Source organism: Schistocerca gregaria, chromosome 3 (genome assembly GCF_023897955.1).
Source record: "Schistocerca gregaria isolate iqSchGreg1 chromosome 3, iqSchGreg1.2, whole genome shotgun sequence".
Classification (NCBI taxonomy): Eukaryota; Metazoa; Arthropoda; class Insecta; order Orthoptera; family Acrididae; genus Schistocerca; species Schistocerca gregaria.
The window spans coordinates 668646923-668671869 of NC_064922.1; the positions used below are offsets into that span (position 1 = coordinate 668646923).

At 42.6% G+C, this 24947-nt stretch overlaps 1 protein-coding gene across 2 annotated transcripts in view; it reads right to left on the reverse strand.

Moving 5' to 3' along the window:
- LOC126354714 (diuretic hormone receptor-like) overlaps positions 1-24947 on the reverse strand; it is a 1166839-nt gene that overhangs the window by 672052 nt on the left and 469840 nt on the right. For both annotated transcript variants that reach the window (XM_050004564.1, XM_050004563.1), the window contains exon 3: positions 23289-23340. The gene's annotated coding sequence lies outside the window, so the exon portion shown is untranslated. The remainder of the gene's footprint in view (positions 1-23288; positions 23341-24947) is intronic.

Sequence of the window (24947 nt, forward strand, 5' to 3'; positions counted from 1 at the left end):
CAGATTGAATAACATCGGGGATAGGTTACAACCCTGTCTCACTCTCTTTCCAACCACTGCTTCCATTTCATGCCCCTCGACTCTTATAACTACCATCTGGATTCTGTACAATTTGTAAATAGCTTTTCGCTCCCTGTATTTTACCCCTGACCACTTCAGAATTTGAAAGAAGTATTCCAGTCGACATTGTCAAAAGATTTCTCTATGTCTACAAATGCTAGAAACGTAGGTTTGCCATTCCTTAATCTATTTTCTAAGATGAGTCGTGAGGTCAGTACTGCCTCACTTGTTCCAACATTTGTACGGAATCCAAACTGATCTGCCCCGAGGTCGGATTCTACGAGTTTTTTCATTCGTCTGTAAAGAACTCGTGTTAGTACTTTGCAGCTGTGACTTATCAAACTGATAGTTGGGTAATTTTCACATCTGTCAACACCTGCTTTCTTTGGGTTTGGAATTATTATATTCGTCTTGAAGTCTGAGGGTAGTTCGCCTGTCTCATACATCTTGCTCACCAGACGGTAGAGTTTTGTCAGGACTGGCTCTCCCAAGGCTGTCAGTAGTTCCAATGGAATGTTGTCTACTCCGGGGGCCTTGTTTCGACTCAGGTCATTCAGTGGTCTGTCAAACTCTTCACACACTATCTTATCTCCCATTTCATCTTCATCTACATACTCTTCCATTTCTATAATATTGTCCTCAAGAACATCGCCCTCGTATAGACCCTCTATATACTCCTTCCACCTTTCCTTTTTTTTTTTGTTTAGAATGGTTCTCTTTTCTCCAAAGGTCTCTTTCATTTTCCTGTAGGCAGTATCTATCTTACCCCTAGAGATATACTCCTCAACAGCCTTACATTTGTGCTTTAGCCATCCCTGCTTGGTCTTTTTGCACTTCCTGTCGATCTCATTTTTGAGACGTTTGAATTCCTTTTTGCCTGCTTCAGTTACTGCATTTTTTTATTTTCTCCTTTCATCAGTTAAATTCAATATCTCTGCTGTTACTCAAGGATTTCTGTTTGCCCTCGTCTTATTATCTTCCTCTGCTGCCTTCACTGTTTCATATCTCGAAGCTACCCGTTCTTCTTCTACTGTATTTCTTTTCCCCATTCTTGTCAATCGTTCCCTAATGCTCTTTCTGAAACTCTCTACAGCGTCTGGTTCTGTCAGTTTATCCAGGTCCCATCTCCTTTAATTCCCACCTTTTTGCGTTTTCTACAGTTCATAACCAATAGATTGTGGTCAGAGTCCACGTCTGCCCCTGGAAATGGCTTACAGTTTAAAACCTGGTTCCTAAATCTCTGTCTTATCATTATATAATCTATCTGAAACCTGTCAGTTTCTACAGGCTTTTTCCATGTATGGAACCCTCTTTCATTATTCTTGAACCAAGTGTTAGCTAATATTAAGTTATGCTCTGTGCAAAATTCTGACAGGCGGCTTCCTCTTTCATTTCTTAGCCCCAATCCTTATGCATCTACTATGTTTCGTTATCTCCCTCTTATTACTCTCGAATTCCAGTCACCCATGACTATTAAATTTTCGTCTCCCTTCACTACCTGAATAATTTCTTTTATCTCATCATACATTTCATCAATCGCTTCCTCATTTGCGGAGCTAGTTGGCATATAAACTTGTACTACTGTGGTAGGCATGGGATACGTATCTACCTTGGCCACAATAATGGGTTCACTATGCTGTTTGTAGTAGCTTACCCGCATTTTTATTGATTATTCATTATTAATCCTACTCCTGCATTACCCCTATTTGATTTTGTTTTTATTGTCCTGTATTCATCTGACCAGAGGTCTTGTTCCCCCTGTCACCGAACTTCACAAATTCCCACTATATCTGACTTTAACCTATCCATGTCCCTTTTTAAATTATCTAACCTACCCGCCCAATTAAGAGATCTGACATTCCTCGCTCGGATCCGTAGAACGTCAGTTTTCTTTCTGCTCATAACGTCGTCCTCCTGAGTAGTCCCCGCCCGGAGATCCGAATGGGGGACTATTTTACCTCCTGAATATTTTATCCAAGAGGACGCCATCATCATTTAAATGGCTCTGAGCACTGACGTCATCAGTCCCGTAGGACTTTAGATGATGATGAGGAGGAGCGTAGGGGACGACGCAAGAGACCCGCTAGGCAAGGTCCTAGTGGAGGTGGTTTGCCATTTCCTTCCTCCGACCGTAAAGGGGATGAATGACGATGATGACGAAGATGACACTACAACACTCAGTCATCTCGAGGCAGGAAAAATCTCTGACACCGCCGGGAATCGAACCCTGGACCCCATGCGCTGTAAGAGAAAACGCTACATCAAGACCATGAGCTACAGACACGAGAAATTGGGGTTATTTAGGAGGGAACAAGCTCAACATAACAGTTAAAATAAAGGAAACCATGATCCCAAACACACAAAATGACGAATGAAAAAAATAATTACGTATTCTATAGGAATTAGACACAGTTGACAATACCAAAACAACATCAACAGCAAACTGTACGGAAATTGGAATCAGACATTTCCCTTGACCACAGCTGACCATATCAAATCAATATCTACATATAAATCTATGAAAATTGGAATCAGTCATTTCCATTGACTTATATAGGTCAATCACAACTATTGATACGAAAAAAGTAACGCATACAATTACGAAAAATTAAACGAAAACCCCAAACCCCAACATCTAAAAATTCAAAAATCAAACATCATAAACTCTCTGCCGTAATGCCGTCACACACCACAACATACTTATGTCATGGGGTCAGAGCAGAAGGGGGAATCGGACCCCTCCGTTGACCCACACAGTGGGATGTATGAAGTGTGTAAGCAGCTACTTGATCTTCATTTGGACGAATGGGAAGGGCACACACACAATCCGGTGACCCACCTACCCCTGCCTTTCTACCCCACGTATCTTCCACCATGTTACATCCCTGAAACACAATTTACCCTTTAATAAACCTCTACTGCACTTGAACGTGGTACACACTTCCAATTCTTGTCCTGAACCGACCTCAGTAAAAGATAAACATCATTTATACACTGCTAAAACATAATATTTATCAACTGCAATTTTTCCATACTCTGCAATGTGGAAACCATTAGTGCAAAAGAAAAAACAAATAGGATTCCTTTCTAGAAAATATGATAATTTAATTTTGTATTGGAACAATTTAGTTAGAGTTATTCAAGGACGGCATAAAAGAGTACCCTTTAACCATCCCTGCACCCCACCCAAATTCTCACATCCCATCAGTCAGGAAATTCAGTACGTTGTTCATGGCACTCTCTCCTACCACATTTACAAATATGAGAATGTAGTCCCCTAAATGTCCTTTGTTGTCTGGACTAGGCTGGCCAATAAGTTGTTGATCACTTAAAACGCATGTTCTGTGCTGTCCCTTGCCTTGCCAGGCAGAACCTAAGCGAATCATTATTCCTCATCACTGTTGCCTCCAAACACAGCTATTGTACAGTTCTACCACACAAAGTCTGCTGTACGAGAAGGGTCAGAAAATGTGGACAGTGGATAAAGTTACAGCCGTTTTATGATTTCACTGATTGTTTTAATGTAATCTAACAAAAATGAAAATATAGTATATATTACATTTCCACTAGAATCTTGCCTAGTATAGCGGTGCGGGTCGCCTGCATCGTCCCTTACGCTCCTCCTCATCATCATCATCTAAAATTCTAGGGGACCGATGACCTCAGATGTTAAGACCCATAGTGCACAGAGCCATTTAAATGATGATGGCGTCCTCTTGGATAAAATATTCCGTAGGTAAAATAGTCCCCCATTCGGATCTCCGGGCGGGGACTACTCAGGAGGACGACGTTATGAGCAGAAAGAAAACTGACGTTCTACGGATCGGAGCGTGGAATGTCAGATCCCTTAATCGGGCAGGTAGGATAGAAAATTTAATAATGGAAATGGATAGGTTAAAGTTACTATCGTTGAGGCACGCAAGCCTCCCCACGAACGCGAAGTCCATGGTTCATGGGGTGGGGGGAGGGGGCGGGGGTGAAGAGTTATATCATAGAAACTATAACAGGAACCACGTAAAATCTCAAACTCAGTGACGAAATCTCAAACTCATTCGAAATTCACGTAGGAGTCCGACAAGGAGATGGCTTACGTCGCTTTTGTTCCGCATCGCATTAGAAATAATGATCAGAGAATTAGAAAAGGACGTCATAAGGATTCCAAATAAGAAAAAGGAAGGGAAAAGTAGTCGCAGAGAAAGCGTTTGACCTTTGCAGATGGCATGCAACAAAGATAAACACAATCTAGCATTAGATAACCTACGTGAGTCTCATGTCGATATCAAATACACTATAGAAGAAACTCGCTATCAGGGCACAAAATTAACAGGAAAACAACCCATTTAAAACACGGTATGGAAAAATCTCACAGGTCACTCCAAGAGAAATCATCCACTCCACAAGCTTGAAAATAGTTTCCAACATAAAAAGAATATTGAAACTGAAAAATGAGTACTAGCTGAGGTGGGATCACTACAAAAAAGAGGAATATCTTGCTATGCAAAAGAAGGACAATACCAGAAGTGTTCTATCTCAATAAATCACAGTAACTAGAGGGGGGATAAAACTTAACGTCCCGAATAATGGTGAGAGGGTGTACGTGAAATAATTGTTTTGCAAATAATGAATTGTAAATAAATATGCATACGGCTGCTTATGCCCTCACACAGTTCATGATTGTGCTCATGAGCGAGGACAGTATGAAGAAATGTTGTCATGAAATTAAATTTGAAAATGACTATAAACTGAGTGACTACGTTCGATTAGTGCAAATATACTGAAGTGAAAACTGTGATTTAGCCGCGCGGAGTAAACGAGTGGCTTAGGCCGCTAAGTCACAGATTGCGCAACCCCTCCCGCCGCAGGTTCGAGTCCTCACTCGGGCATGGGTGTGGGTCTTGTTCTTCGCGTAAGTTAGCTTAAATAGTGTGTAAGTCTAGCGACAGATGACGTCAGCAATTTGATCCCTTGGGAATTCACATACATGTTACATTCTGAACAAAGCTGTGATTTGAGGAAGTTTTGTGCCCTTTGTGGAGGGACAGCTGTTACGGACGCGCAACGGTGGGCAATAAAAGTATCTAAAAGCAGCATGGTGCATGAAAATCACCATTAAGCTGTGTTACTTAACGGGATCTAGTAGTAAGGAAGAGACTTTCAACTCCAACAAACTTGCCACTCTTCTCAGAGTGTGATGGATTTCGGTGTACGTAAAAACACGATCAAAGAAAGCACACGGTAATCTACGTTCGATCGTAACACACATACAGTTGTAAAGTATGGCTCACCGCTCAACTGAGGTTGATAAAGAAGACTGGTTGCCGAGCTGTGGTCTGTACTGATTGTTGCGTAAGCACTCACGTACGAGACAGCATTCTTGCCATCGAACGGAGGTAGGGACCAAGTGAATTTACAACAGAAAGCGAGCTTCACAAATACGTTTGTGGGGAAAGAAATAAATGTAATCTCACTACAAGCTCATGAATTGCCCCGAAAGGAAAAATCTCGAGACATTCGAGACTTAAGATTACCGAGAATGAAATGAAGATGTAATAAATGAGAACTAGTATTCTTGTGTTTGTGTATATACGTATGTAGTATAAGATGTCATGTAATATCTGTCTGAGAATTTGTCTCATGTGAACCATCATTTGAGAAAGAGGTGAACATTCCCAGAAAGCATCAGCTCCAGTAAGGAGTCTCGTCCTCCAAAAGCCTACCCTTTGAATACAATTATCAATCCCATTCCTGATTCATCCTACGACATTATTATCCAATAAGCAACCAGAGGAAAACATAAATGTATGAATCTTTTCTTGTTTCCGTTTCAGGTGCGACGAACTGTAACTGTTTTGAAACTTCCTGTCCGATTAAAACTGTGTGCCCGACCGAGACTCGAACTCGGGAAAGTGCTCTACCATCTGAGCTACCGAAGCACGACTCACGCCCGGTCCTCACAGCTTTACTTCTGCCAGTATGGAATGTAGGAGACAAGATACTGGCAGAAGTAAAGCTGTGAGGACCGGGCGTGAGTCGTGCTTCGGTATCTCAGATGGTAGAGCACTTTCTCGCGAAGGCAAAGGTCCCGAGTTCGAGTCTCGGTCAGGCACACAGTTTTAATCTCCCAGGAAGTTTTATATCAGCGCACACTCCGCTGCAGAGTGAAAATCTCATTCTGTAACTGTTTTACTGAGAAAAATTTGTGTTACAGTATCATTCAAGCATGAATTTATGATATATGTGCAAAGAGAGAAAACACATTGTATGAAGCTAGTGTGGTGCCAGATAAGTTTTGCGAAGCAATTAGATGAGTTAGAATCATTTTTTGTATGTAAAGACAATACTTTGTGTGTTACTGTAGTTGAAAGAAGAGAATGAAAGACCATTTCATATCACTGTAAGAAATTAATATGTGAAAGAAACACATATGTAGGCATCGAGCCTCAAAGCAACAGTGGGAATAATGAATACTAAATAAGATTTAGATATAATCGAGAACAATCCGGTACAAGCGAAAGATAGTATGCAGCAAACACTTCGTGAAGTGAATCTTGGGCTTAGCCGTGTGAGTGTGAACTGCAGTCAAGAGTTACAATAAATAGATTTCGATGCCAGATGGAATATTGTGATCTCTGTATAAAAACTTTAGATATGTTAAGGTTAATCTCATTTTTTCACATTCTGATACCTTTACTTTTTTACCATTGAATAGAGTGTGGTTGGGTGGGAATATGTCAGTACATAATTTAATAATTCACGATTCAAGTGAAGAAATCGGTGTACACAATTATTATCATCCTGTTGCACTCGTTTACTGTAGAGAAGGCGAAGGAATGTAGATTTCCTCGAGGTTGTAATAGGAGGTGAATGTTAACGGATTAATTATGTGCTGGCTTACACGGTGACAATATTGGTGTACGTGCTGCACGTAAATATTAAGCGAATAGAGCATTCAGTCCTTACCTTTCCGCTTTCACAGTCAAAACATAAAAGGAATAATAGTTTGCTTCATGTGAGCTCATCAGTGAAGCCCACTGTCTCCTGCATACTAATGTAAAGTGAGACAGGTATTTTTTTTCTAGCTTGTGAAACTAACATAATCACAAGATATGGCACTAGGATATAGCTCGTTCGGGCCCCTTTCGCTGATGTAAATCCCTTTTGTGTGCTGCGACTAACGATTTCATTGAGAATCATCCTCAAATTGCAGGAATATGCGACTTTCAAAATTATTAAATTATTTTTCTCTCACTAAGAAGTCAACAATTTTTCTACCCCCTTCAGGAAATGCAAGTCACACAGAATAAGATTTTACAGTAAGATGTCCGAAATTCTCATGAAAATAGGTGTAAGCTAAACAAAAGACGGGTAATATTTTAATGCGTACCGGATCAAACAGAGAAAAACAGGAATGTGAGATAATGAGCGAAGAGGACGCTGTCTTCCGCCGCTACTGACCGGCTTGTGAATTGAAGAACTAGTGAAGTAATAAAAGAAAAATTCAAGAATGGGGTTAGTATGTTAGGTGAAACTGAGTCAGTAATAAAATTCGCTGATGACATTTCTAACATCAGTTAAAGTGAAGAAGAATTGGAGGAGCTGTTTAAGAATATAAGAAGTTTAATGGGCACACACTACGAACTAAGAGTAAACCGACGAACGAAAAATATGAAGAGGTGCAAAAGAGAGATTAGCGATGAACGTAACATCCAAACTGGTGACCACGAAGTAGACGAAGTGAAGGAATTATGCCGCCTTCAAAGCTAAATTACATTTTTAAGTTAAAATTTTCTGGAAAGGTACGCTGTGTTATATTTCTTAAAAAGATCAGAGTTTCGATCCCTCACCTGGAATCTTCTTGAGTATCTTGCGTTGCCCACTGTAGATTGAGTACAATCTACAATGGAAGCCACAAGGTTCTGAAGAAGATCGCAGCCGAAGATCGCTCATTTGAAGAAGTAATACATGGCGTAACATCCCAGAAGATTTTTACTTCAGTGACAACGACCACGAATGTCTGCAGACTTACATAAGTAACACATAACGGATGAAAGTAGAAGCAGATTAGCACAGGTAATGACGGCAATCCTGACCAAGAGAGGTCTGCTAATATCAAACATGGGGCTTAAACAGAGGATGAAATTTTGAGAGTGTACATTTTGAGCATCGCGTTATAGGATAGTGACTCAAGGACTCTGGGAAAACTATAAAAAAGAATCGAAGTATAAAGAGCGGCTATTTGATTAGAACCCAAAAAAGCACTACGTGTCCAGTTACCTCTTAGACCAGAAAATTACAAGCGATCAAAACACTTAGCTATACTACTTACGGAGAAAGATGTATGTGGTGGATAGTTCAGTTAAAATACAGTAGTATTATAATATGTGTAACATTGTTGTAGGCTTGTGATAGCCTGTGGCAAGCCGTAAGTCAAGAAAATGACAATAAATCTCCAGAAAATCACACACGTAGGGACCAGACCTGTATTTATTTCACCATATATATCTGGTGCTGTAAAATTATGTAGAAATTTAGGTTTACTGTGTAAGGTCTCTGATTTATTTTTGGCATTCAAGGAAAGTGATGTGAGCCCTACATTTTCATTTGATGTGTCATTTTACGTATTTGTTAGCTAAACATTATTCAAATAGTAGTTAAAAATAGTCGGTATGCTACCCCACAGATTTTCTGAGTACGGTCACAGTGATCTTTGGTTGCTTGTAGTATTGTTGTTGACGAGCATTCTACGAGAAGCCAATGAGTGACTGTTGGCTATGCTACGAGCGGATGGAAATAGCTTGCAGAACAAATAGGATAAGGAGAAGATAAGGAGAAAGATGAATTGTGGTCGTTGATGTGGTAAAGATTAATTAGGCAAGCGAAGATTACAAGGTAAAATTGTTGCTAAACTGCTTGCTTGCACGTTGTTGTGATGTTTTTGAATAAGAGAAGGTTTTAGAGTAATTTTTCTTTACTGATTTTGGTCAGTTAGTTTTATTGTGCAGATGTGCGCAAGTAAAGTTATCGACACACGTGGCTTGTACTCAGAGTTATAAATTTACCACTTCTTTACCGGTCGAGTTATTAATTTCAGTAAAGGTAATTTTTGTAAACATAATTGTAACAATCAGACAATGAGTTCATTATTGAATATATACATTTCTTTAAAATCTGTTTCCCTGGAATAATTTAACGAATGTAAATTGTCCCAACGTCTCCTCAGGAATTTTATTTTTTGATTACGTGTGTTGCCGCACTGCACTCTACAAAACACAGTGGCTAAATCTAAGACATAATCTCTTTAGAATAGTTGCTTGTCCTTGTATTGCACTTGCACAAGGCTTTTCATTTATTTAGCTTGCTTGATGCTGCGCTGCATATTTTATATTCATCATTTCAAGCTCTACAGAGTTTCCTCTGCCACACGTAATCCATAAGAAGACTGTTACGACAAATTACAGTACAGTCAGAACACAACAAAGCCATTTCGACTTAGATGTTGCTCTTAAAAATTCATTATCAGGTAATTTTAAGCAAGTTGAGCTCAGATTTAACCTCTTAGGCAGACAGTTCTGTTTTCACAGAGCAGTGTCCCATTTGCGTGTTCATTATTCTGTGTTTGGAATTTTGTTTAGTTATGAGAACAAAAGTTCATAGGGCACTTTCAAAATTCGATTGGTGAATAATGTAAAGTGTTTATTCTATTAGCTCGTGTACTGGAACTGCAATGTCACCTTTTGTAACACTTCCCTTCACTGCACTAGTAGAATTACACGGAACAGTTTATTTAATGCACAGTTGCCTTTTACAGTCAGTTTGATAAAGTTATTTAAAAATACAGTTATACAATGTCAAATAGCTTTGACAACGCATGTGTCAGATAGTATTTATAGAATTGCGTCACTTGTATTGTTCATGGTTACAACACAGACAGACGAATTGAAAGGTAGTAAATAACTCCACGTTCAGGTCAAAATATTGGGCCATGTATGTTAGAACTGATATTACACAGTGTGTCCCAGAACAAACTGTCAGTATTAGGTATGTGACACTGAAGCAAAAAGTCTGGTAAACAAGGGCTCCAAAATGAATGCCTTAAGGTAAATGAGCACCTGTTCAGTAGAAGAGATGTGATTCACTGCAGCGAATATGAACAAGTGCTCACAGCTCTTAAGGTGTGGATTTCACAGCCCATGTTTATCTGACATTTTGTTTCTAATGATCGTTCGTATACCCCTAAATACTGATCATTCCCCAAGGCACATCCCATATATGGAATGAAAACGTACTCCACAGAATGATGGCCGAAGGGACACATGGAAAATAATGACAAGAAGAAGGGACAAGACTATAAGACCTGTGTTATAATATCAGGAAACAAGATTCATGGTAACATGGGGAGCTGGAATGGTAAAGGCTGTAGGGGTGGACGGAGACTGGAATGTATCCAACAAATATTTAAGTATGTATTGTGCATGTACTGCTCTGCGACGAGGAGTTTCGTATAAGAATGCATCCCATGGCGTTTCACCAAACCAAGCAGTAGACTGAGGAATGCGAGCATGGATCAACTAGCTTAGGAACGCCAGACTTAACAGCATAAGGGATCGCAACAGTACGCCAAGACTAGTCCCTGAGATTAAAGTCTTTTATTTCGATCGGTCGTGCACCATCACACAGCTGTATCATGTATGGGATTTTCTGTTGCAAGAGATGATGCATACGTACGGCCTATGCGACGATATCTGTAATACTAGACACGGACGCACGACTACCATTTTCCGAGTTTCCTTCGACAAGGCGAGCTGGGCGAGGCGCGCCGGCAGTGGCTCCCTTAACGACGACACCGGCCACGGAAGTGGAGAGACGTCACCTTTTCTGGCAAGTTCCTATTCTACATATAGCATAACGAATGTCTTACCCACGTGTCAGGGCCCTGAGCACAACGAATGTCAGCTATAGTGGCGGGTAATGTGGCTACTCGGAGATTTGCTTCGCTACAGCCTAGTGATAAACATTTTAAACGATTCTAAGAGACTTATTTGATTTTGTCTTTACGTTCCATGGCGATAGCTGCCCGTGCTCCTCTGCAGCGCAATAATATGTCTTTTCTCCACTTCTGATGTGAGGTAAGTGACAAATTAATTTGCGTGTATTAAAAGAGATTTACGAAGGGAGGCACAAAAAAAGTACTGAAAGGGTGCTCCCATTCGTAGTACAGAGTTCTCCTGCTAGAAGGGGTTAGTAAGAGACCTCCACGAACCAACTGCGCAGAAGGCGTCAGTGTGTAGGTCAACATGGGAGTGTAGTGTAGAGTTTCTCTGACTGTTGGCGCGTTCCGCCTGCGAAGTCGTTACGGCAACTTTTAGAGAATGAAGAGTGAGTATGAAATCGTGTTTTCTGCTTAAAATATCTGCAATAGGCACTCTCCAAATGCTTCAGGATGTTCTCCAGGAGGACACTACTAGCTGCACAGAAGTTTCCGAGTGGTCTGGGTGCATTAAACGTGGTGAGATGTGTACTGAGCAAGTACCTTGCGTAACAAGAAAACCATTGAAAAATTCGCCAAAAAATCAACGAGGTTCACCGTTTCACAATCTACAAACTTTCAACAGAGACAGGCTTGAGTGGGAGCTCGTTCCAGTGGACTTGCACATGAGGTATGCCACCGCTAAATTAGTTCTGTGCCTTGCCACACAGCAGCAAAACACCAAGCACATGAATGTGTGCGAGGACTTGAGAACAGAGACTGAAAGTGATCCAAAAGCCACCACGGACGGGAGGACCAGTTTAGCCAGTTAGTTCGAGTCTGTACGCCAAGGAGCTCCAGTGCGTCACTGAGATGGAGCTCCAGACTTAGCCTCTAGCACAGACACAGGTAGCACACAGCAACATTATAGTGAACATAGCGGACTTCTACTTCAACAGCATTATGGCTACATGGGCAATACAGAAGAGAGCTTGTACCTCAACATGTGTAACTATAAGTAGCTCCTTGTTTATGAGTAATGAAACGCCTGCGCGAGCAGACCAGAGTGGGTTGGGTTGTGGAAAGGAGCCAAAATAAGTTACTGTCAGGTACACTCAACATACAAACTTTATTTATCAACATTCAGTACTACAACAAGGATGCAGAACACTTAAAACTTTAATGGACCTCCTTTGATTAACTTTAGGTCGGCTGAAGGCCACATTCAAAATCCAAGACGCAAGGTCTAAGGAAGAAATTGACATAGAAGGTTCTTCTGGAGGTGTCACACAAAATTTTTTTCTAAATATACAATCTAAACAGGCTGAAGGCCATAGCACTTTAATTTTAATGGAACTCGTCTGGAGGCCGCATATTAAGCAATCAAAAGGCCTAATCTTAAAACAATTGAAACAAATTCGGCTGGAGGCCCGATACCAAAACATCACAACCATATGCCTTAAGGGCCAGACAAGAACATTAATTTAAGAGATATTAAAACTTGTCTGAAGAACACACATCAACCAAATAACTAAAACTCAAACAGGGAAGTTACTATGTAACAGACAAGGAACGGCGCACAGAACTTCCAAGGGTCGGCCTGGAATTGTAACAAAAACGCCCGTTTAGGCGAGACAGGCAGCCTGACCAACAATCCCTTCGTCGGAAGGCAGCCCAACAGACAGACAACCGACCGACCAATCAGCCAAATCAGTTCCGCTCAATGCAACCAGCAAAACGACCACAAGGTTCCAACACAACGACACACAGAATCAAACGAAGAAATGAAAGTAGTCGAGTCTCGATAGTAAGATGTCCAAGATCGGTGGGTGACGAACTTCGTAACACTCGCAAGCAGCACCACACACCAAATGCGCTTGCATGCCGCTAGCGGCTCCAGCCCAACTCAGCTGGTCCGTCTGCGGTTGCTGCTCTGTCGCGACTGCACTGCTCGTGCGTCTCCCACACACTGACTTCCTTCGGACGGACGACGTCCGGGAAACACTGCCTCGGACCTAACCATGTACAGGGAACACAACCGACATCTCTTCACAGGAAGGAACCGACCCAAATACACGTCGTCGATGACACGACCGACTGAACGACCAACCATCGGTCGTCCCCGATGTGGTTGTGCTGACCTCACTGGGGCTCCATCCCCGACTGCACTGCTGGTCCGAAACGAACCGAACAGCCAGACACACGACGACCCAGAAATACTGTCGGTCGCTCTAGAGATGGTACGGCAGTGCACTTATCGATACGCTCTGCTGCTACCACTCACGGGAAAGTAAGGCAGGAAGTTAGTTACGGCAATAAATGGAATAAGAAAACGAGGCGGCAGTACTGTAATAGAAGATGACATACAATAAATGGCATGAACACGAGTCGTGCACGGCTCAAATAAAGAATCCAGTTATTAATTGCGTACAGTTTTTGTTATAGAACGAGGATGAAACCCACCAACCAAGATCCTCTCCTTGCTTCCCATGGTATAGCTCTATAGAAACAGAGAGATAACGTAAAAGTGGCTAAAGAGAATACCACTGTGGCGGCGAGAACATTTCTGTGAAAAGAGTTTTCTTGTTTCTCTTGTATTTCAGATTGCAGTTGTTTCTAGGTGTATACCTGTTGTTGTGTTCTTAATTATATTCCAGAGGGGGTGGGAGTGGGAGCTGCACAACTAATCAAATTTCTCTTGTCAGAGGCTTTGCTTGTTTTTTGCTATAACATATCTGTGTAAACCATGGCTACCTCACCCCCTCCACCCCCTGCCCCAGCGCCTCAACTGCAGACGGGCATTCAAATAGATCTAACATGAGATTTTCAGTTTCACAACCAACAGACTGCTGCCTTGTTGACGACTGTACAACATCTTCTGGCTGCACAAGTAATGGCGGCTACCCAACAGACTGACCGACACACTCAACAAATGCCGCAGCCCAGCATACGTACGTTCCAGCAATTTAACAATACAGAAGAGGAATGGCACGAATGGCTGACAGAGTTCCAAGCTGGTACTGAGAAGCTACAATATTTTCTTTCGATTTCGGGTTGATACAAAGCTATTCCCAACTGCGTCTCCCGACGGACTCATTTATGACGATGTAATAGCTGCATTAACCAAGTACTACGGGCAGAGAGTTCATGTATCTGCAACCAGATATCAATTTTTTCGTTTGCAGAAAAAGCCGAAACAAACGTACTGTCAGTGACACAAAGAATTAATAGGCGCAACTAGGGAGTATAAATTTAAGAATAATTGTGGCAACTTTTAAAATGACCTCATGATTAAAGACGCTGTAACATTCAATGTCCCCAATAGTATAATACGGGAAAGATCGTACTCTCATCCTTCACTTCCTCAAGTGTTGCAACTCTTAGAGCAATGCGATTCGAGTGCCACAGCGGCTGATAAGTTTGACCAGGCCCCGATTTGTTGGGTTCAGTCGCTCCTCGCTCGCGACCACCCAAAGCAGCCACAACAACGAGCGCGTACACAACTGCGAGAACAGCGTCGTAAACATGTAAACACACCTGTGAACTTAGTGAAGTCAGGCCGTAGACTTTTGCTATAAAAGAAAAGACTGCCAATCACGTAATCACGTAACGCCACGTGTTACACGTGTGGAAAGAAAGGCCTTGTCCACACAGTTTGTTCGCAACACACCGATTTTGTTCCCTTCCAGAAAAAAAACAGGCTCATGCACATGCAGTGAACGTTGTGTTTTCCAGACCAACATCAGGTTCTGACTAATGTAATATTATGGTTGTGCCTCATTCTCGCCCTAGTGCAGTGCAACGACATTCTAACAATCTATTTTTCTCATTACGATTTGCTGGCCGTTGTGTACTCTCAGTTAGATATAGGGGCATCAGTCCCTTTACTTAATCGTGCCACGTATGAACAATTAGACTCATCACGACGTTCTAAATCTAGGAAGAACCTCACTGCTTACAACGGCCAGGAAATTCCAGTTCTTGGACAGTGTAGTTTGCCTGCTATTTACAAGTCTCACACCAGGACAGTGAATTTTACGGAGTTGAAGTCAAGAGACAGTGAGAACATATTTGGAGCAGATGCCTTGGATTTGTTTGCCCTTAGCATCCACGACAAGATACTGTCAGTCTGCAGCTAGCTTGTTTCAAAAATTTCCTGAACTATTTTCCTAAGGAATGGAAAAAGCTAATAACTTTGTAGCGCCTGTTACATTGCAAGACAATGCACAGCTTATGTAAAGTCTCGAAAAGCATGACTTTTTTCAAAGTGAACTACAGTACTTAGGTCATGTGGTAAACAGTCAGGGTATGCACCACCTCCAGTCTCATTTGCTATCAATCCGTGAGTTGCCTGTTTCTTGCAGTTTGTCTGAATTGCAGTCAGTACTAAGCACGATGACGTACTAAATTCGGTTTATACCGAATGCCCCTCTGATCGCGGCTCCATTACATCGCTTGTGTCGTAAAAATATACCTTTTGTGTAGTCTAAAGATTTTCAAGATGCATTTCAGAAAGTCAAAATTGCTTTACTAGATGTTTAGTGCATTTTTTGGCTGCCATGCCGGCAGTCTTGCAAGTCGACGCTTCTTCCTACGGAATCGGCATTGTGCTTCAATGTAGATTTGGTGCACAAGACAGACCTACCACTCTTTCATCGAAGCTGCTCATTTAAACTCAGTGCAACTCTTCTCAAATTGAAAAAGAAGGTCTTGCTATTGTGTATGGTGTGAAAAAATTCTATCACTAATTGTATGGTCACAAGATGTATTTAGAGACATATCACAAGCCTTTGCAGGCCTTGTTTCATCCTTAAAAGCCAGATCCTACACGCAGTGCTCAAAAATTGCCACGATGGGCTTTTTTGCTTTCGCAGTATGAGTATGAGTATGAAATTGTGTATAGATCTATGGTAAGCATGGCAATGCAGACGCCCTCTCTCGCTTTCTGATTGGCCAGACTCTGATTGATTTTGATGCATCTGCCACATCTCGTTGCCAAATCGATGTGCAGGACTCTTAATTGCTGGAATCTTTTTCCTCACACTATAGAAAAATATCACAGGCCACGGAATCACATCAAGACCTCAAGATTTTGTTGCATTATATTCGCACGTTTTCGCCTCAGCCATTGAAACAGCATTCACAACTCATTTGTGCGCCGATATTTGGCATGTCGGCATAGCCTTTCACTTCAACAGGGTACGATTCTCGTTCAAAATGACAATCGGCAATTCCATGTGCTAATTCCTGTAGTGTTGCAAAAGGATGTGTTACGATTGCTCCATGAAGGAAATTGGTCGCATAAAACAGTTGGCATGCCGGCACTGTACTTGCCAGGGCATGGATGCCCACATTGAGCAGATGTCATCACAATGTCACTCATGCGTGCAGAATCAATCTGTTATGCCATAGATATTTGCAGCGTGATGACTCAATCGTAAAGGCAACGAGTGTACATAGACTTTGTAGGACAATTTTGGAGCATGCATTAACTCCCAGTGACAAACCCTTTTAGCAAGTTCCCATTTTCGGTGCCTATGAACTCTGACACCTCACATACCACCATTCAGTCATTGTCCTCAATATGTTGCATAGAAGGTTTGCCAGAAGTACTGGTCTCAGCCAACGGACCATATTTCTCTACACTTGAATGAGAACAGTTTTGTGAATGCAACACCATTCGTCATCTGACAAGTGCTCTGTTTCACCAATGGAGACGCAGAACGCTTCCTACGAACTTTCAATCAACAAATGGTTCAGATGGCTCTGAGCACTATGGGAATTAACTTCTGAGGTCATCAGTCTCCTAGAACTTAGAACTACTTAAACCTAACTAACCTAAGGACATCACACACATCCATGCCCGAGGCAGGATTCGAACCTGCGACCGTAGCGGTCGCGCGGTTCCAGACGGTAGCGCCTAGAACCGCTCGGCCGCCACGGCCGGATTTCAATCAACAGATGGACATAATTCGCGCCACCCAAACACCGAAACTTGTGCTGCAACTCTTGCTCTTCTTCTATCCCCCACCTCGTGAGACGGACCATGACCGGCGGAACTTCTGCATGGTCGCTGCTACTCTTGCTGCACCCACTGCAGGATTCGTCGCCATCAATGGTCTGCTAGGCCAAACAATCTTGTTCTTTTCACGATTCATGGTATCCGTGGCCTTCGCATCCGCCGGCTGGTGCCATCAGGGCACCCAAGGCGAAGCGAATGGATGATTTGCCCTTGCCCCAGCCGTCCTCGTTCGCCAGCCCCATGTACCTTGACCTGCCATCGCCATCGCTGTCACCGTCGCCGTCATCACCCCAGCACACGCCTTCAGGACTGCACGCGTGCCCCTGGGAGCAGTTTTCTGGAGGAAGTTTCGGTTGCCTCGTAAACCAGATAGAGGAGTACGGTTGAGAGAGCGCCGTCTTCCACTGTCATGGCTCGCGGCCTATCACGACGTCCAGCGCCCTGCCTCTCTCCCTGTTGTCGTTCGCAGCCTCACTGCACGACAACATTGCGGCATTTCGGGGAGGGAGGAAAGTGCTGGCGTACGCTGACGCCAGCACATCATGTGGCAAAGCGGTTACCAGAGTATCGATAGAGGGCAACGACAGGACTCGCTGGAAACGCGATGCCAAGGCCTTTTCAGGCGCTAGTACCTACGACCGTCGTCACTGGCCGGAGGGCCAGTTAGTCAGGTTCATCGAGCCTGATACAGTGAGATAGTTTAGCCAATTACTTGGAGCCTGTTACGTTTGTTAGAGTCTAAATGCCGTGGAGCTCCACTGTGTCACCAAGAGGGAGCAGCAGACTTAGCCCCTAGCACAGACACAGGCAGCGCATAGCAACATTGTAGTGAACATAGTGGAGTTCTACATCTACAGCATTGTGGCTTCATGGGCTATAGAGAAGAGAGTTTGTACCTCAGCGTATGGAACTTTAAGTTAAGTAGCTCTATGTTTATGAATAAAGAACCCAGTTATTAATTGTTTGCAATTTATGTTATAGAATGAGGATAACAATCACCAACCAACATTTCAGGGAGTTTGGTAGCCAAGTGCGTGCAGTAAACTGCTGCTCTTCAAACCATGCACATACACTGTGGGCAGTGTGATACATTGCATTGCTCTTTTGGTAGATGACATCATGCTGAGGAAACACAGATTGCCTGTAGGTACCCAAGGATACATGCACATTTCTGTTAATTCATTGCATCTTCAGCGAAGCCACGAAAACATTCCCCACACTATATCTCTCTGTCCGCCAGTGTATACCATTCCAATGGTCGTGACAAGGCCATACGCAGCAACAGTCCTCAATCCAGGGGCGCATACAGCTTGATTCATCTGAAAAGGCCACCCGTCGCCATTCAGTTGATGTCCAGATGCGGTATTGGTATGCAAACTCCTGCCATCATCGGCAATGAACAGCTGTCAACATGGGTGCATGAAGCAGGCACATTTTGTAGAGGCCCAGACCCAGCAACGTTTGCTGGACAGGCATTGAGGAGATAGTGTAGCTATCCCCTTGTTTCATCTGCATGGTTAAGTGTTCAACAGCTGCACATCTGTTTACCAATACACATCTCCACAGTGATCAACCACCCATGTCATCCATGGCTTGTGATTCATCACAATTGCCTCAGCATTGGTTTTCCGGTAGACACAATTTGCCATGCACGGTATGCTTTAACCACAGAAGCACACGAACAGTTTACAAAACGCCGTTCTTTCTATTACACAATACATCTCTTAAATCATTAGAAACAGTGGAATTTACAGCGCCATCATCAACTACTCGACATGCACTGCTCGATAAAGGCGTCTTATAGACTCCTCCGTGGATTACTCTCTTCACTTACAGTCATCCATATAGTCCTTATTTATTTTGTCGCTGCATCTACCTACATTATTCTTTATTACCGTTCCAGTTTCTTTCATGTCCTTGCATTAGTTAAAGAACTTCGTTAGTCAATATATTACATATTCGCCTGGCAAAACATACCACTTCCCTCTTTCCTGTTCACTTAATTTTCATATTACCGTCCTATTACTTTGGTGGAGGACTTCGTAGCTTTTTTTTGTGTGTTTTGCACTTTGGTGTTTCTGTTGCATGAGTTTATTTATCGATTATGGCTTCTTTTATATTTCGCTGTTGCTATTTGAATTTACCCATTGCCATTTTTACCTTTGGAGATAGTGACTGGAGCTGTGGTCGTTAGAAAATTGAGTGCCAAGTGGAGAAATCGGAACTTTTCAGATACATTCTTCTCTTCCACTTCAGTAAAGGGGAAGTGGAGGCAGCTAGGAACATTAGTCAGAGTACGGCTAGAAACTGCTTTTCTATTTTTAAGGGTACCGCATGCTTTAAGCCAAAGTTACAAAAATCAGCAGGCCGCCATATGTGCATGTCTGATGTCTCGTCATCAATTGCCTCGTGAACAACATCAACCAATAATATCTTGTATCATTACCGACAACGAGAAATTATGTCTTCATTCTAACAAAAGAAAAAGAAAAGAATCGTTGAGGCCAAACAATGTAGCAACTACATGTACAAAGACTTGTACGCATCCACAAGAGGTAATGTGAAGCATCTGGTGGAACAGCGACCGACTGGCTTAGTATGAATTGCAACCCCGAGGTGTTATCAACACTGTTGACATTTACTGGCAGCAAGTTAGACGTTTCGCACAGACGCATTTCAGGATCAACGACCATGAAGACAGCGTGATCTTGATGCCACTCCACGATAACGCCGGTCTGCATTGCTCTGGACTGACAGAAAATACTGCACAGCTCTCGACTGAGAGAAAATGCAGCACAGGAGTTACGTTAGGAACTTATCCACCTGACCTCGTGCGCTTAGATTGCCGTCTTTTCCGCTCTCTGCCGAACAACCTTGAAGGAATTTCTCATCCGGAAGGAAATAAGCTCTGAACGTGGCTCGGCGAGTTCATCAAAACCACCTGATTTCTACAGTCACGGAATCGAAAAGTTACCCAACGTTCGCAGGCAGTTAGAAATAGTATATTATTTTTCGACACTCCATTTTTCACTACCATTCAGTGCTGTGCACCAAATGCCCATTCTTAGAAATTAATTCTTCAAAGTGAGGACTATATTCGACCCTAGTCGACTTCTGCCAGGAATGCCTTTTTTCCGGTGCAAGTCTGATTTTGATGTCGTCTTTGCTCTGTCCGTCATTAGTTATTTTTCTTCTTAGGTAGCAGAGTTCATAAATTTCATCTATATCGTGACCATTAGTCCTGATATTAAGTTTCTCGGTGTGATCATTTCTGTTAATTCTCATTACTTTCGTCTTTCTTCGATTTACTCTCAGTCCATGTTCTGTACTCGTTAGATTGCTCATTAAATTCAGCAGATCATTTAATTCTTCTTCACTTTCACTCAGGGCAGCAATGTCATCAGCGAATCGTGTCATTAATATCCTTTCACCGTGAATTTCAATTCCACTCTTGAACTTTTCATTTATTTCCATCATTACTTCTTCGATGCACAAATTGAACAGTACGTGCGAAAAACTATATATTTAACATACACTGTTTTTAAGCCGAGCACTTCGTTTTTGGTCGTCCACTCTTATTATTCCCTCTTGGCTCTTGTGCATATTGCATATTACCCGTCTCTCTCTACAGCTTATCCCTATTTTTCTCGGAATTTGAAACATCTTCTACGATTTTATATTATCAAACGCTTTTTCCAAGTCGACGGATCCAATGAACTTATGTCGATTATTTTGATTTTTTTAGTCTTTCTAGTATTATCAAGGTCAAAGTCAGAATAGCCTCTCTGGTGTCTTTAGTTTTCCTAAACCCGAACTGATCGCCATCTAACACATGCTGAATTTTCTTTTCTATTATCCTGTATATCATTTCGTCAGCAACTTCGATGCATGAGCTTTTTACCCGATTGTGCGATACTAGATGCACTTGTCAGCTCTTGCAATCTTCGGAATTGTTTGGGTGATATTTCTCCGAAAGTCAGATGGTATGTTACCAGCCTCATACATTCTACACACCAGCGTGAATAGGCGTTTTATTGCCACTTCCTGCGATAACTTTACAAATTCCGGTGGAACATTTATCCCTTCCCTGTTTTTTCTTTCATTTTAAGTCTTTCCTCAATGTACTCTTTCCATCAAACCACGGTCTCCTCTCCATTTAACAGTGGAGTTTCCAATGTACACTTAACGTTACCACCCTTACTTTTAATTTTGCCGTAGACTGTTTTGACTTTTCTACAGGCTGCGTCAATCCTTACGAGAACCATTTCTATTTGAACTTCTTCACATATTTCATGCAGTCGTTTCGACTTAGCTTTCCAGCATTTCCTTTCTTTTTTCATTCTTCAGAGACTTTTGTTTCTGTATTCCTAAACATCCGTCAACATTTTTGTAGCTCTTCCATTCGTTCATCTGAAGTGTTTCTTCTAGTACACATAGTTCTTTCGCAGTTTTCTTCTTTCTACCCATGTTTTTCTTTACAGCGTCTGTGATTGCCCAGCTTAAAGACTTCCATTCCTCTTTAGCTGTAGAGAACTTCAACCGTATCTCGTCATTCCTTAGTCCTTCCTTATACCACATCTTTGTGTATTGATTCTTCCTGATTAATCTGTTAAATTTGAACCTACTCTTCATCACTTCTACGTTGTGATGTAAGTCGGTATCTGCTCCAGGGTAAGCCTTCCATACCACAATCTAATTTTGCTTTCTGTATCTGGCTATGATGTAATATAACTGAATTCTTACCGTATCACCCTGCCTTTTCCAAGTATACCTCCTCTCTTGTGATTCTTGAATAGAGTATTCGCATTTACTAGCTAAAACTTATTACAGAACTCCTTCTCCTTTCTAATTCCTTGTCTCAAGCTCATATTCTCCTGTAACCTTTCTTCTACTCCTACCCCTATAACTGCATTCCAGTCCCACATGACTAAAATATTTCATCTCCCTTTCCGTACTATATTACTCTTTCAATAGTTTATCTCTTTATCTTCAGCTTGCGACTCCAGCATGTATACCTGAAGTATCTTTGTCCGTATTGGTTTGCTGTAGGTTCTGATAAGAACAACTCTATCACTGAATTGTTCACAGTAACACACTCTGTGCCCTACCTTCCTATTCATAACGAAACCTACTCCCGTTACACCATTTTCCGCTGGTAATAATGTTACCCTTACTCATCTGTCCAGAAATCCTTCTTTTTATTTCACTTTACTGTCTCTTACTATATCTACGTCAAGCCTTTGCATATCCCTTTGCATTTTCTATCTTAGGGCGCCAGTGCTGATTATTAATGAAAATTTAGTCGGTTGTGGATTTCAAACCTGGGCCTGCAGACGCTTTTGTTTCTAATCAATGATGCTACACATATATCACGGGTGTAGAAGAAAATGGTAATGATTTAAGCCTGTGTTATGTATATCTGTTCTGTTTATTAAGCTTACAGAAGAACCCTAGGAACTTGTGCACAAATCTAATAATTATGTCTCACCCTCTTCTCCCCCCTCCATTTGTTTATTGCACTTTCTCTCCTGTTAACTCCCCTGCATTATTCATTGAGAAATCCTTCACATCCGAATGTTTTACGCTTTAAAATTGAGTGTCTCGCCTCCGTGAGTGGAAGCTGGCGGATCACACTGGTAATAAATTTTCGTAAATTGGGATGTATTTCCAATGTAAGGCAGTGGTTAAATTCAATTTCTGTGTAGCGAATTGCTAATGCTGCTGCTCTAATTTAGGAGGATGCTCTAACTTACCTGTTTACATACAACACATGAACAGCTATTGCCTGATGAGGAGTGTTCTTTTCCAACTTCTGACGCAATTATGTGGAATGCTTCTATCAATACCAATTAAAGAGAAATAAAGGATTTTTCGTACTAAGTAAAAAAGAGTTTTGTGTCTATCACATCAATTCATTCGGACATTCAAACATCCCAGAACATGATTAAGTTAGGAAATTTAATGTAATGCTTTGTCCATATAGCAGGTGGCAGCACTTCTTAAAAGGTTATAAATTCTGATTGAGAGCGTAAAGTTTTTGCGATAGTGAAAATTTATCTTATCGTTTAAAAGTACGCTACATATCTGCAAATTACTCGTATGAAGCAACATTTCAGCTACCATCACGAATACGTAATAGTTATGGAAATAACTCACTCTTCATAGCAAAAGTTGTTGCGAATGATTTTTGTAACTTTTCTGTCACAGTTTGTACATAATTTACATCGTTAAAGTACTCACCAGAGACGTTTCTAACGGCATGATGCGACAGCTTTTTATCCTCTCGAATAACCTGAAATGATAGCACATCATTAAATTACTTCTTTCATATGTCTGAGAAGTAACTCAAAAAGTTTCTTGCTGTGTGATTCACTTTGTTCGTCATGCAGTTATAAAACATGGTAAACATTTTTTGAATTAATGACTAGCTGCTCCAGTTGGTAGTCACAGCTTTATAAATTCGACTTTAGGCCATTTTACATTAGGACAGTAGTCGACGTATCATTAACAACTGGATCAGGTTGGTAGTATCTGAACACATGGTTTAGAAACGGCACTCCTGAACAGAGGAATTACTAGAAGGCAAAACATCCAAGGAATAGACGATTTCTTTAGACTGGTGGCATTGATGAAATTCTTTCTACACTCCTGGAAATGGAAAAAAGAACACATTGACACCGGTGTGTCAGACCCACCATACTTGCTCCGGACACTGCGAGTGGGCTGTACAAGCAATGATCACAAGCACGGCACAGCGGACACGCCAGGAACCGCGGTGTTGGCCGTCGAATGGCGCTAGCTGCGCAGCATTTGTGCACCGCCGCCGTCAGTGTCATCCAGTTTGCCGTGGCATACGGAGCTCCATCGCAGTCTTTAACACTGGTAGCATGCCGCGACAGCGTGGACGTGAACCGTATGTGCAGTTGACGGACTTTGAGCGAGGGCGTATAGGGGGCATGCGAGAGGCCGGGTGGACGTACCGCCGAATTGCTCAACACGTGGGGCGTGAGGTCTCCACAGTACATCGATGTTGTCGCCAGTGGTCGGCGGAAGGTGCACGTGCCCGTCGACCTGGGACCGGACCGCAGCGACGCACGGATGCACACCAAGACCGTAGGATCCTACGCAGTGCCGTAGGGGACTGCACCGCCACTTCCCATCAAATTAGGGACACTGTTGCTCCTGGGGTATCGGCGAGGACTATTCGCAACCGTCTCCATGAAGCTGGGCTACGGTCCCACACACCGTTAGGCCGTCTTCCGCTCACGCCCCAACATCGTGCAGCCCGCCTCCAGTGGTGTCGCGACAGGCGTGAATGGAGGGACGAATGGAGACGTGTCGTCTTCAGCGATGAGAGTCGCTTCTGCCTTGATGCCAATGATGGTCGTATGCGTGTTTGGCGCCGTGCAGGTGAGCGCCACTATCAGGACTGCATACGACCGAGGCACACAGGGCCAACACCCGGCATCATGGTGTGGGGAGCGATCTCCTACACTGGCCGTACACCTCTGGTGATCGTCGAGGGGACACTGAATAGTGCACGGTACATCCAAATCGTCATCGAACCCATCGTTCTACCATTCCTAGACCGGCAAGGGAACTTGCTGTTCCAACAGGACAATGCACGTCCGCATGTATCCCGTGCCACCCAACGTGCTCTAGAAGGTGTAAGTCAAGTACCCTGGCCAGCGAGATCTCCGAATCTGTCCCCCATTGAGCATGTTTGGGACTGGATGAAGCGTCGTCTCACACGGTCTGCACGTCCAGGCACGAACGCTGGTCCAACTGAGGCGCCAGGTGGAAATGGCATGGCAAGCCGTTCCACAGGACTACATCCAGCATCTCTACGATCGTCTCCATGGGAGAATAGCAGCCTGCATTGCTGCAACAGGTGGATAT